Raw genomic sequence first — 14788 nt, 5'->3', positions numbered from 1 at the left:
TTTGAGCCAACAGCAGCCTGGAATGATTCTCAAACCTTAAATGCGATCACTCCTCTATTGAATTTAGGTAGTTTAACCGTGCTTGAAGAGAATATTCATAGGGCTGTGAAAGACGTTGATGAATCTTACACTCCGGACTGTGATGGGATTCCGGCCTACCTTCTGAAACATTGTATAGAGGTGCTATGCGTTCCACTTTAAATTCTGTTTGATAAATCACTTTCTAGTGGACACTTTGCGAACAGATGGAAAGTCGCATCCGTGACTCCAATTTTAAGATCAGGGCCGAAGAATAACATTGCCAATTAAAGGCCTATAGCAAAGATCAGTAATATTGCTAACTCTTCGAACGCGTTGTTGCCCATAAATTATCATTTCTTGTAAAAACATATATAAGCACTTCTCAGCATGGTTTTGTTGCAGGTCGGTCAACTTCGACTAATCTTGCCGTTTTCAGCAACTATTGCATTCATGCCTTTGATATGCGATCTCAGGTTGATGCTATTTACACTGATTTTGCGAAAGCCTTTGACAAAGTTAGCCACAGTGCCCTACTGGCAAAACTGGCCCGCTTGGGTAAACATTCGGCATTACTAAATTGGATAAAAACATATTTACACCATCGACTTTATAGAGTTAATATTAAGGGAAAATTCTCTGATTCCTATTTGGCAACCTCTGGCCTCCCTCAGGGGAGTGCTATGGGACCTCTGCTTTTCATAATTTTCATTAATGATGTGAGGTTCTGTCTATCTTCAGAGTGTCTCCTGTATGCAGATGATTTAAAAATTTTTAAGTCTATTAAATTAGCGACAGACTCACAATTGGCTCAACATGACTTAGATTCGTTGAGCTCTTGGTGTAGCCGAAATTCGCTTCCTCTTAACATAAGCAAGTGCTTCTATGTCACTTACAGTAAATCTGTATACAATTTCGTCACATCCTATAATATCAATGGTCAACCTCTACAACTGCGGCAGGAATCCTTGGATCTAGGAGTGTTGTTTGATTCGAAATTTAAGTTTGCAGCACACTTCGATTGCATCATGCCCAGGGCCTATGCTATGTTTGGATTTGTGAAACGGAACGCATCACTATTCACGGATCCCTACACCAGACTTGCGCTTTATTTTGCATTTGTTCGATCTAAACTAGAATATGCGTCTCTTATTTGGAATCCCTTCACTACCACTCATGGAAACAGAATAGAACGACTACAGAAACAATTTTTGAAATTCGCTTTGTTGCCGCTAAGGTTTTTAGACCCTACCCCTTCATACCACCAGCAATGTAGGCTTGTTCACCTACCATCCCTTGAGCATCGTAGAAGTATCCTCGCCATTTGCTTCATTTCTGATTTGGTGGATGGTAGCATCGACTGTCCAGAACTACTCTCGAAAGTTGGTTTTCACGCCCCGTCTAGACAACTTCGGAATTTTGATCCCTTTTTTCTCGAGCTGCGGCGGACAAATTATTCCCAAAATGAGCCCCTCTGTAGGGCCTTATATGAGTCTAACGCAGTTCCAATTGATATGCAATTGGACTACTTCTCAAGTAAATCAACTCTTAAGCATAGGTTAGTCAATTATTTTGTAAATTTTAGTACGTAAGATAAGTTCTTGAACTGTACAAGTAGCCAGTAAAGGAATTCCGTTGGCGAAATAAATAAATAAACTAACTAAAATCAAAGCCACAGTCAACTCCACCAATACAAAACAAACTAAATCCTAAGTTACACTTTAAGCTATTACATTACCAACTAAATATTATGACTATTTCAATACTATAATGGAATATGAACGGCTACTTAAACTACAAACAACTCCAACTCCTGATAAAAAAATACACTCCACATATTATATGTCTACAAGAAACTCACCTAATACCCTATAAAAACTTTCCCACTCCAATCAATTACACTATATATACTTTGAACTCTGCTGTCAATGCCTCTGGAGGCGTTGCTATCCTAGTACACAACTCAATTCAGCACACCGAAATTCATTTTCCACAAGACTTTGAGTCACTCTGCTCTAAAATCCAATCCAAGTATACCTTCAACATAATCTCCTCTTACATCCCACCAACCCAACATTTTACATGCAACAACCTTGAAAATGTATACAGCGATTTATCTACTTCCACCCTCATTACCGGGAACTTCAATAGCTGGCATACGTTATGGGGTTCACCTAGAAATAACAAAAAAGGAAATACACTTGCCCAATTTATTCACCAATCTCCTCTAACCCTACTTAACGATAGTTCTCCCACACATTTGAGCACCCACAACACTCTCACACACGTCGATCTCACTCTTGCATCTGCGACCCTTGCCCTCGAATCCGTTTGGTTCATCGAGTCAAGTACGTTTGGAAGCGACCAACACTATTTGACACTACTTCTACCCCTACCTTCTTACCTAAATTCAAATTAGATGACGCAAACTGGCCTAAATTCGTCGAAGCTTGTACCTACTTCCACCTTCAACGGCCCATAAGCCACAATCTTAATAAGGAAACCGCTAATCTTAAAAGAATAGTTCACCAAAGCGCTAACTGTTCTATCCCACAATCCATACCTAATCCCCATTCAAGACGCACAGTACCATGGTGGAACACTCACCTACAAACACTTAAAAAATCAAAAAACGCTTACCTTAATATCCTTCGATGAAACATCTCCAACACGAACATAATAAACTACAGAAGAGCCAATGCCCTTCTCAAGCGCGAAAAAAAAACTAAACGTAACTCACTAGAAATATTCACCTCCGTAATTAATCGAAACTCTTCGACCTCCAAAATTTGGAGTAATCTTCGAAGATTCTGTGGACTTTGACCAATAATCGGTATCCACTGCATCGCACAACCAAATTCAGACACTAAAATAACAAACAGCTTAGAGATGAACTAAGTTCCTTTTGGTCCTCCGAATCAAGTGACGATAATTTCTCAGCAACCTTCACCCACCACAAAAATGACATACTACCCATCTACCAGAATTACCAGCCTTCCACTAGCGCATTAAAAATCGATTCTCCCATCACCTCCTTTGAACTCAACACAGCCCTGTCAAAGCAAAAAGGAAAGTTCTCGATCGTGTCTCCTACCAAATGCTAAAGAACCTCAACCCAGCAGTAAAACTCAGACTACGTGATTATTTTAACAACATATTTAACAGCTTCATCCCACAACAATACAAACTTAGTAAAATTATACCAATTCACAAACCTAATACAGACAAAAGATCCCTATACTCTTATCTTATACCTTAATTCGTGCTTCGCTAAAACGCTAGACAAAATCATCGCTAATCGGCTATGGTGGTTTGTTTCCTACGACAACTCGATCGATAGCCGTCAAACTGGGTTTCGAAAAGGGAAGTCAATATCAGACAATCTACTGGTTTTAGATCACCTGATATCCTCTTCCTCATCAACGAAGAATCACTTATCAGTGATCTAACTTGATTTTACAAAAGCGTTTGATGAAATTGGAATCGGCCCTAAGATTATAAATTACTGCATTAATTTCACGACCAACAGAAAAATCAAAGTCTATGCCAATAACCATCTTTCATTCACCCGCCCACAACACAATGGCATTCCCCAGGGTTCGCCACTCTCAGTAATTCTGTTCCTCATCGCGTTTAACAAAGTATATTCAGTTATCCTTAATCACAAACAGTTCAACTTTTGCGCCTACGCCGACGATTATCACATATTTAAAAAGATAAACAAAGACACTCAAATAAATATTAACCCCCTCCTCAATGATAGCCACTCTTGGTGTGAATACTCCGGCGCTGTCCTCTCACTCAACAAGTGCAAACACCTTCACTTTTGTAAAAAACACTCCTGCCAACTTCGAATATCCACTACACTTGCACCAATAGACAATACTAATATGTTAAAAATATTAGGAATAACATTTAATAAGAAATTTAATTGGACAGATCACGTAGCTAGCCTCGTCTCTTCCCTCTCAAATCGCCTCAATATCATAAAGTGCATATCGAGCAACAAGTTCAACTGCAATCACCTCACCATCTTAAACATTATAAAAGCGCTTATTTTGTCAAAAATCGACTTCGGCTTACCCTTTTACGGTAATTGCACAACATCCACAATTAAGCCAATTAAAAGCATTTACCACTCTGCCATCAGATCAGCACTAGGTGATTTCCGAACCACCCCTATCCATAACATTCTCTTCGAGTCCAACATGATGCCAATAGATATCCGAACCAAGTTTTGTATTTCCAAAACTATAAAACCCATCCTACTCTCCCATAACTCTCCGCTAAAATCTATAGTTACAAAAATATTAAAAAGAAAGAAGCGGAACCCAAAGAGTCCATCTGTCATCCACAGAGCTTTGAATGCCGCCGTAGAACTTGGTTTACCAACCAAACCACCCATTTCAAAATAACCCATTAATCCACCTTGGTCGGATGTATCCAATTTGATAGATAAAACTCTGCGTAAACTACCGAAAGCCACCACTCCACAACTAGTCTACCAGCAAAAGTTTCTCGAATTCAAAAACAAATACCCGACCAGCACATTCATCTTCACCGATGGTTCCAAAATTTCAGGCGTGACATCCTTTAGTGTAGTATCCAACGACATAGGCCAACAGCACTTACTACCATGCTTTAGCTCCATCTTCTCTGCCGAAATCATTGCTATCTACAATGCAGTCCTTTTAGCTCAACAGTCACCAAACTCTTCAGTAATCTGTTCCAACTCCCTGTCGGCTTTAAATGCTATAGAAAATCCCTCAAATAATTCCTTCTACCCAGCCACAATCAGACAAATTCTGTTAAAAACTTTAACAAAATAACCATTAAATGGATCCCGGGTCACTGCGGCAAAAGCGCCTTTGCACTGCCCCTGACATTCTACGACAACCAGAACATATCCGATATGCTAAAACAAATTAAAAAACACTATAAAGAACTACAGACTTATCTTTTAAACCAAACAAATACATATTACAAATCAAACAATACAGATCAAAACAATATATACAATTATGTTCGACTCCAAGCCGACCTGAATAGGTCGTAAAAATAAATGGAATGTTCTACGAAAGTTATTATACCCGTTACTCGTAGAGTAAAAGGATATACTAGATTCGTCGGAAAGTATGAATATCCCACGTCATACCTTTACAAAAATTGTACGTCTTCGGTTAGGACACGCTAACTTAACCCATAACCATCTTTTTACTCGCTTTCCCACAATACCCTATTGCCCCCTATGCAACAACGTACGATCGTCTCTCTTCACTTCCACAAAACCCTTCACTGCCACAAATCTGTTTTCGTACTAGAACAAAAAATTTAACTGTAATGTATTAGTCTCGCCAAGTCAACGCCCACTCTAAGCCCAAAACGCTTAAATCTGTCTGCCGCACACATAACCATATATTAAGATTGCGGGAAGGTGGCGCATTACAATCTCGCTTTGCTGCTTGCATGTCTCCATTTCCCTTGGCTCCCTTTAGTTGAAAAACGGGTATCTTATAGTCGAGGTACTCGACTATAGCGTTCTTCCTTGTTTATTTTGTTATGAATTGACAATTTTTTAAATTGTTATATTAGTTAAAAGCTGAAAAAATATTCTTGAAAAAAACTTTCTGTTTTAAAAGAATAAGGATTGGCAATGCAAAAACCAACGACTCAACACAGGAATAATAGAAATTAAAAATAAATATTTTATATTTTTTCATTATCTTGTCAATTTTTAATGCCATCCACTCTCAGCACTACATTAAATTTAAAACATTATTTAAATAAGAACAAAGAGAATATTAAAAAACAAAATTATTCATAAAATAAACAAAACAAAAACAAATCACTAAAAGACGAAACAGAAACAAAAAAAATTAACAAATTACCCTTCGAATTTAATTTAAATTTGTATTTGCTTTACAATATGATCAGTGATCACATTAATCACATTCAAAAACTTAAAGGAAAAGAAATCACATAAATGGAAAAACAAAACCTAATAAAATATACATCAAAACTAACAGTCTTAAGAGTAAACCAAAACAAAATAAATAGAAATACAAGAAAAAAATTTAACATAATAAAAAACAAACATAAAAAACATACAATATGAACAAATTTAACAACAACTATGCGTTGCATAGAATCGAGCATCGCGGTTTCCAGGGTTAAAGAACGGGTTCCACCGATAAAACCCGCCATACGAAAGCATTTTTTGTATGACATGTCCCCTCTGTGTTTTCATACTTATTGCTAGAAGGAAACGTTCTCACTTTCATGCGTCGACCTCTTACCTAAAGGTTTCTTGGTACAGCTTCCCAGCCGCTCCACAATTTTCGAGGCCCCAATTAAATTTAACTATCTAATTTCTGCCAGGCGCGCTGCTGGCCGACCAGCCAAAATGTCCTTCCTCTTTTTTCGATCTGTTTCTTCCTCTATCTCTTCGCTAAAGCCTAGTTCTCAGATCGGCTAAGAGTTTCACTAGTCGAAAAATCTTATTATCTCTTATCTTATTCTTTGTAGTGTGACCGACGTTTTCAAAGTTCATCCGCAATGCATGTAGCTGGGTTTGTTGCCAAACGGAAATCAAATCAATTGGAGAAAAAGGAAAAAGGAGGAATCTGCTGGTACACAAAGAAATTAAAATAAAAATAAATGGAATGTTCAACGAAAGTTTTTATACCCGTTACTCGTAGAGTAAAAGGGTATACTAGATTCATCGGAAAGTATGTAACAGGCAGAAGGAAGCGTTTCCGACCCCATAAAGTATATAATCTTGATCAGGATCACTAGCCGAGTCGATCTAGCCATGTCCGTCTGTCCGTCTGTCTGTCCGGATGAACGCTGAGATCTCGGAAACCATAAGAGCTAGGCTATTGAGATTTGGCGTGCAGATTCCTGAGCTTACGCAGGCAAGTTTCAACAGAGTGCCACGCCCACTCTAACGCCCACAAGCCGCCCAAAACTGTGGCTCCTACAGTTTTGATGCTGGAATGAAAATTTTAACTGAAATGTATTGTTCTCATCAATACCTATCGATTGACCCAAAAAAAAGTTGCCACGCCCACTGTAACGCTCACAAACCGCCCACAAACTTCAAAAAATCGTAAATATGAACGCGGATATCTCGGAAAATATCAAGGATAGAGAAATGGGATTTAAGATTAGGTTAGGTTTGAGCGAAGCGCAAGTTTGTTACGTGAATATGAAAAGCCCACTCTAACGCCCACAAACCGCCCAAGCCTGTGGCGCCCACAATTTTTATGCTAGATAAAAAATTTTAACTGAAATATATTGGTCTCGTCAATACCTATCGATTGATCCAAAAAACTTTGCCACGCCCACTCTAAAGCCCACAACGGTTTAATCTGTCTACCGCCGGTAGGTGGCGCATTTCAATCTCCCTTTGCTGCTTGCATATCTCCATTTTCCTTTGGTCCCTTTAGCTGAGTAACGGGTATCTGATAGTCGAGGTACTCGACTATAGCGTTCTCCCTTGTTATTTATGTAAATTAGTAGTTTAAAGCATATTTCTCGACCCACGGATGCTTCGCCATCCTTCCCGCGCCACCGCAGTCCAGCTTCGAGACCCAATAGGCATATTGGACCTTGAGAAAGTGGGAGCCGGATTGGGTACGGGGTTGATCCGCTGATGCTGCAGGAAGTCGCCTAGCATCCTGGCAGTGGTTGCCTATGGCTTCTCAAACTGTTCCTTAGCGGGCGCCCTATTTTCCTCCCCCCTATAAAAGCCTGCGGGTCCTCCAGCTCCGCTTAAGCTGCCAAGTAGCTGGTGGTGGTGGTGTACGGAGTCCTAATGGAGTGGTCGTCGGAGATCATATTACTGGTTGTTTTCCTAAAAAGATACTTCTATTAGTACAACGCAACCAAATTCTTTTGGCCAGATCTTACTTTCTTTGCGAGGACACGCCCGGCAGGATGTCCATGTAGAGGGCGAAGTCCCACTCGGCATGTTCCTTCCCACTGGCATTCTCTAGTGGATCTCCTGCAGCACTTCAACCATTCTGCGGATTTGCCCCGTTGTGGTATTGCTTCCTGTCGGTGAAATCCCACAATAATGGGCAACAGTTTGGATTAGGCGTCCCCTTTCATCTGCACTGACCTCCTTTAGCCGTTTTTGGTGTTTTTCTTCCATTTTTGTACCCGTTACTCGTAGAGTAAAAGGGTATACTAGATTCGTCGGAAAGTATGTAACAGGCAGAAGGAAGCGTTTCCGACCCCATAAAGTATATATATTCTTGATCAGGATCACTAGCCGAGTCGATCTAGCCATGTCCGTCTGTCCGTCTGTCCGTCTGTCCGTCTGTCCGTCTGTCCGTATGAACGCTGAGATCTCGGAAACTATAAGAGCTACAATACTGAGATTAGGCATGCAGATTCCTGAGATTCCTGCGCAGCGCAAGTTTGTTTCAGAAGAGTGCCACGCCCACTCTAACGCCCACAAACCGCCCAAAACTGTGGCTCCTACAGTTTTGATGCTAGAACAAAAATTTTAACTGAAATGTATTGTTCTCATCAATACCTACCGATTGACCCAAAAAAAAAGTTTGCCACGCCCACTTTAACGCCCACAAACCGCCCACAAAACTTCAAAAAATCGTAAATATGAACGCGGATATCTCGGAAAATATCAAAAATAGAGAAACGGGATTTCAGATTTAGATTCCGTGGGCTTGAGCGCAGCGCAAGTATGTTACGCGAATATGCCACGCCCACTGCAACGCCCACAAACCGCCCAAGCCTGTGGCGCCCACAATTTTTATGCTAGATAAAAAATTTTAACTGAAATATATTGGTCTCGTCAATACCTATCGATTGATCCAAAAAACTTTGCCACGCCCACTCTAAAGCCCACAACGGTTTAATCTGTCTACCGCCGGTAGGTGGCGCATTTCAATCTCCCTTTGCTGCTTGCATATCTCCATTTTCCTTTGGTCCCTTTAGCTGAGTAACGGGTATCTGATAGTCGAGGTACTCGACTATAGCGTTCTCCCTTGTTATTTATGTAAATTAGTAGTTTAAAGCATATTTCTCGACCTACGGATGCTTCGCCATCCTTCCCGCGCCACCGCAGTCCAGCTTCGAGACCCAATAGGCATATTGGACCTTGAGAAAGTGGGAGCCGGATTGGGTACGGGGTTGATCCGCTGATGCTGCAGGAAGTCGCCTAGCATCCTGGCAGTGGTTGCCTATGGCTTCTCAAACTGTTCCTTAGCGGGCGCCCTATTTTCCTCCCCCCTATAAAAGCCTGCGGGTCCTCCAGCTCCGCTTAAGCTGCCAAGTAGCTGGTGGTGGTGGTGTACGGAGTCCTAATGGAGTGGTCGTCGGAGATCATATTACTGGTGGTTTTCCTAAAAAGATACTTCTATTAGTACAACGCAACCAAATTCTTTTGGCCAGATCTTACTTTCTTTGCGAGGACACGCCCGGCAGGATGTCCATGTAGAGGGCGAAGTCCCACTCGGCATGTTCCTTCCCACTGGCATTCTCTAGTGGATCTCCTGCAGCACTTCAACCATTCTGCGGATTTGCCCCGTTGTGGTATTGCTTCCTGTCGGTGAAATCCCACAATAATGGGCAACAGTTTGGATTAGGCGTCCCCTTTCATCTGCACTGACCTCCTTTAGCCGTTTTTGGTGTTTTTCTTCCATTTTTATACCCGTTACTCGTAGAGTAAAAGGGTATACTAGATTCGTCGGAAAGTATGTAACAGGCAGAAGGAAGCGTTTCCGACCCCATAAAGTATATATATTCTTGATCAGGATCACTAGCCGAGTCGATCTAGCCATGTCCGTCTGTCCGTCTGTCCGTCTGTCCGTCTGTCCGTATGAACGCTGAGATCTCGGAAACTATAAGAGCTACAATACTGAGATTAGGCATGCAGATTCCTGAGATTCCTGCGCAGCGCAAGTTTGTTTCAGAAGAGTGCCACGCCCACTCTAACGCCCACAAACCGCCCAAAACTGTGGCTCCTACAGTTTTGATGCTAGAACAAAAATTTTAACTGAAATGTATTGTTCTCATCAACACCTACCGATTGACCCAAAAAAAAAGTTTGCCACGCCCACTTTAACGCCCACAAACCGCCCACAAACTTCAAAAAATCGTAAATATGAACGCGGATATCTCGGAAAATATCAAAAATAGAGAAACGGGATTTCAGATTTAGATTCCGTGGGCTTGAGCGCAGCGCAAGTATGTTACGCGAATATGCCACGCCCACTCCAACGCCCACAAACCGCCCAAATCTGTGGCGCCCACAATTTTCATGCTAGATAAAAAATTTTAACTGAAATGTATTGGTCTCGTCAATACCTATCGATTGATTAAAAAAAAAGTTTGCCACGCCCACTCTAACGCCCACAACGCTTAAGTCTGTATACCGCCGGTAGGTGGCGCATTTGCTGCTTGCATATCTCCACTTTCCTTTGGTCCCTTAAGCTGAGTAACGGGTATCTGATAGTCGAGGTACTCGACTATAGCGTTCTTCCTTGTTAATTTTTAAATCCCCCACCGCTTTTGCACGAACACCGCCAAAGATTAAATTTCTTATTCTTTGGGCCGCGGCTAAAGGCTTTCATCGAAAATTCACTAGCGAATCTGGTATTTTTTCTGGTATTTCCTTAGCTCATCTGAGTACCCCGCTGAAAAACAGACCCGACGAAAAGCTTTAGCCGCCTGTTTGCCTCTCGCTCACTCCTATGGTTAGCTCGCGGTTTTCGTCGATGTGACTTCTAGGCTTAAGTCATGGACTCGGAACTCCGTTGCCCTAGACTCAAAAAGTCCGGGTCGATGAATCTTACCTTATAGCGTCTTCCCACAGAGATCACTCCACCGTCAACTATACGTTGCAGTTAGTTCCCCATCCAAATTTGACGCAGTGTTTCATGCGATAGTTAGGCGATGATTTCCGGTTCAACTCTGAGTTCTTCTTCTTGACAGTGGAAATTGAAACATTCACAACCAAAACGTAAACAATGGCAGGGAACAATCGAAAATGAAAGGCGCAGAAGCAAAAGGTTTGGTTAGATTAGCCAGATAAGCTGTTAACGGATGGTAGATGGTGGACGTGCCCTGTGGGAATCGGAGTTTCACATTTGTCAAAAATACCAACCGTTTCTAACGGATGGACTTTATGGGAAGGGGATATTAGAGGCTTTGTTGGGTTGATTCCTTGTTCCGGTCTTATATCTCAAGGTAGAGCTATAAAAACATCGATAGTGCCCCTACTCGATGTTTTCGATAGTGATAGTCCAAACCATCGATATTTTCGATAGTATCAATCGAATTATTATTTAATTTTTTATTTTGTATTTTAAGCCTATTTGCTTTCAATTTTTTCAATTGCGAGGTATGAATACAGCTGCGACAAAAACCATACAATGTATTAAACTATTAAATACACATAAAAACAAATAGGTTACAAATTTAAAAGATTTTGATTATAATAATTACTTATATTTTTTTTTTATTCATAAGTTTGAAAACTTAAAAATTCTCGTAAGCTTTAAAAAGTCGTTATAAGCCATTATCGTTTGCCATCTGATGCTAAAATCGAGAACATTAAAACTATTAATGAAAAACCAAGCACATTTGTTTTTTTTTTTGTATTGATTATAATTATAAGCGAAAACATGATTATAAATTAAAGTTAAGAACCAGTTAAGATAATAATGATTATAATGAAATTAACAAAACAGAGATCATCCGTTCCTCGGGAATTACATGATATTGATATAGTTGATTATAAATTAAATAAAGTTAAGAACTACTTGAGATTATAATGAATATAATGAGATTAACAAAAGAGAGATCATCCGTTCCTCGGGAATGTCATATATTAAACAAAACACACAAGACATACATACATATACGTCACTAATGAATTATATTGATTTACCTGTTCTTGTTGCAAAAAACTTGTCCATTTTTCACTTTTCATAAATTTTTCGTTTTTTCTGGAACCACGCTTCTGCAACTAGTGATGTTAAGTAAACGCGATACATCGATGGTGGAAAAAAAAATCGAGGTATCGCGCAGCCCAGCCACTATCGATACTATCGATACTATCGATGTTTTTACAGCTCTATCTCAAGGTGCTCCCGTGGTTACTCGTCTCTGCTTATTCGACAGCCGCTTGTCTCGCCAGGAAATTGGGTCTGTCCTTTGTTATATTCGTTGGAAAGTATGTAAAAGGTAGAGGGAAGCGTGTACCACCCTCTTGTCAAGTCGATCTAGCCATGTCCGTCCGTCCGTCTTTTTGTCTGTCCGTATGAACGATGAGACTTCGGAAACTAAAAGCTAGAAAGTGGGAATTTGACGTAAGGATTATGGGCTTCTTAATCAGCGAAGGGCCATGCCCACTCTAACGCTCATAACGCTAAAGCCTGTCTGGCTCCCACATTTATGAATATTTTGTTTCACTAGACATTAAATTGATTTTATTGATCAATACCTATCTTAATGCTAAAAATTTATGACTAACTAGACTTAAAAGGCATCGGCAGGGTCAGTAGTGCCGATACCGTAGATACCATAGATGCACTGACATCGTTTGTGTGCGCCGCGCCAACAGAAAAGCCATGAAATATTATTTTTTGAAATTTGAAACAGATTAACGGCTAACAGTTAGTTAAGGCAGTCGACTATGGCGTTTTTTCTTATGATTCCATTTACGGTCGCTGGAATAAGGATCACTCGTTTCCCCTTCTACGACTTTTAAATTACGAAACCGGAAACATGTTGAACGTTATGAATGAAAAACTAATATCCCCGAAGGCAAAGAAAGTCGTCTCAGGCCGTCTACGACGAAAACTTTCTTATCGATCTTTGGGACCATCTTTTCCTAACGAAATGGACAACCCTTAGTTTGTGTCCTTTTTGGCAAGACCTAACAACGTACCCCAAGTCATTGAAGGCAAAGCAAATATTTCTCTAAAAAGTCTTCACTACTTGCAGGAAATCGTTTAATGAAACGATCTTATCAAAAATTCCTACGCGTCGAATGTCTTATAAATAATATTAAGGATCCAGACTTATTTGATTTGTCAAATATCAATTGCGCCTCTTTTCCCAGGAGATTGTGGGCTTTCACAGGTGCTGTTCCCACTTTTGCTACGCTTGGCTGAATGGAACTCTCCGTCGTTACCAATTTGTCAACAAAAATGGAGAAATCATTTGCCGCGAAGAACATATTACTTGCTAGTGTCGAAATTGTATTAATTTTTGCATTGTAATTTATATTTTTTTTTATATTTTTATTTTCGGTTTATGTTTGGCTTAGGTCAGTCAGAGGAAAACAAAAAACATCTGATAGGCATAAGCAAACCATAACTGTACCCTTAATATTTTTAGAAACAACAATTTTGGGAGATGGATTTCAGATAAGTAATGTATGCTTTGGGGAAACAGTTGCCAAGTGTTGAGGGGAAGCACATAAGAACAAGGCAGTATTTCATTTCACGATTAAATAAATTTCTCTATTCCGAGCCGTTGGAAGGTTCCTTGGGCCTGCACCAACCACAATTTCAATACAAACATTTTACAATTTGTTAAAAAAAATTAATATGACGATTTGCAAAAACCGCTATTAAATTTTTTAAAGTTTTGACATTATTATTTTTTAAGAGTAATTCATGAGTATTTTCAATTGTTTTCAACCAATAATTTAAAGTTAAAACTAAGCTTAACAAAAATAAAGCATCGCCATACTTTTGCTTCTGTTAAATGGACATTATTTTTTCTCAAATTAATCATAAATAAATGGTGTAATATCGTAATTAAAATAAGAAATCATTGAGACCATTCAACACATTTGACAAAAAGTTTACTCCTATGCCGATCAGCTGCTTTTCCTTCATCAATTCACTATGTGTACATGATACTGTTTAAAATAACAACAGCGATTATAAGTGGCTGTGTGCAGAGGCTTTTTTAGCAGCTTAAGACTTGTACTAGTTGAAAAATCTTTTTCTTTGTAGTTCGACCGATGTCTTCAAAATTCACCCGCAATGCATGTACCACGCATGGTCTTACTGTTAAGCAGCTGGCCTTGTTGCCAAACGGAAAACAAATCAATCTGAGCAATTAAAGAAAATAGAGTTCTGGTGCACATAGAAATTCAAATACAAATAAATGGAATGTTCAACAAATGTTTTTATTTATGTAAATTAGTAGCTTAAAGCTTTGTTCTTCTCCCACGGATGCTTCCCCATCTTTCTTGCGCCACCGCAGTCCAGCTCCGCGTCCCAATTGGCATATTGGACCTTTTGGAAGTGGGAGCCGGATTGGGAACATGGTTGTTCCGCCTGATGCTGAATAGAGTCGCCCAGCATCCTGGTAATGGCTGGTGATGGCTCCTCCAGCTGTCCCTTAGCGGGCGACCTTATTTCCTTCTCCCTATAGAACCTGGCCGCTTTAGCTGCCAAGTAGCTGGTGGAGGTGGAGTCCGGTGGTTCCTCAATGAAGAGCTCGTCGGAGATCGATCGAAATCCCAGTCGGCAGGTTCCTTCCCACTGGAATTCTGTGGATCTCCTCCAACACTTCAACTATTCTGCGTGGCATTGTTTCCTGTCGGTGAAATCCCACAATAATAAGCAACAGTTTCGATTAGGCGTACTTTTTCATCTGCACTGACCTCCTTTAGGCGATTTTGGGGTTCCCTTCCATTTTTAATTTTTAAATTCCACTCCGCTTCTGCACGAACACCGCCAAAGATTTAATTTCTTATTCTTTGGGCCGCGGCTAACGG

The sequence above is a fragment of the Drosophila subpulchrella genome, unplaced genomic scaffold (assembly GCF_014743375.2).
Source record: "Drosophila subpulchrella strain 33 F10 #4 breed RU33 unplaced genomic scaffold, RU_Dsub_v1.1 Primary Assembly Seq77, whole genome shotgun sequence".
Taxonomy (NCBI): Eukaryota; Metazoa; Arthropoda; class Insecta; order Diptera; family Drosophilidae; genus Drosophila; species Drosophila subpulchrella.
Note: the sequence above shows the minus strand (reverse complement) of the source record.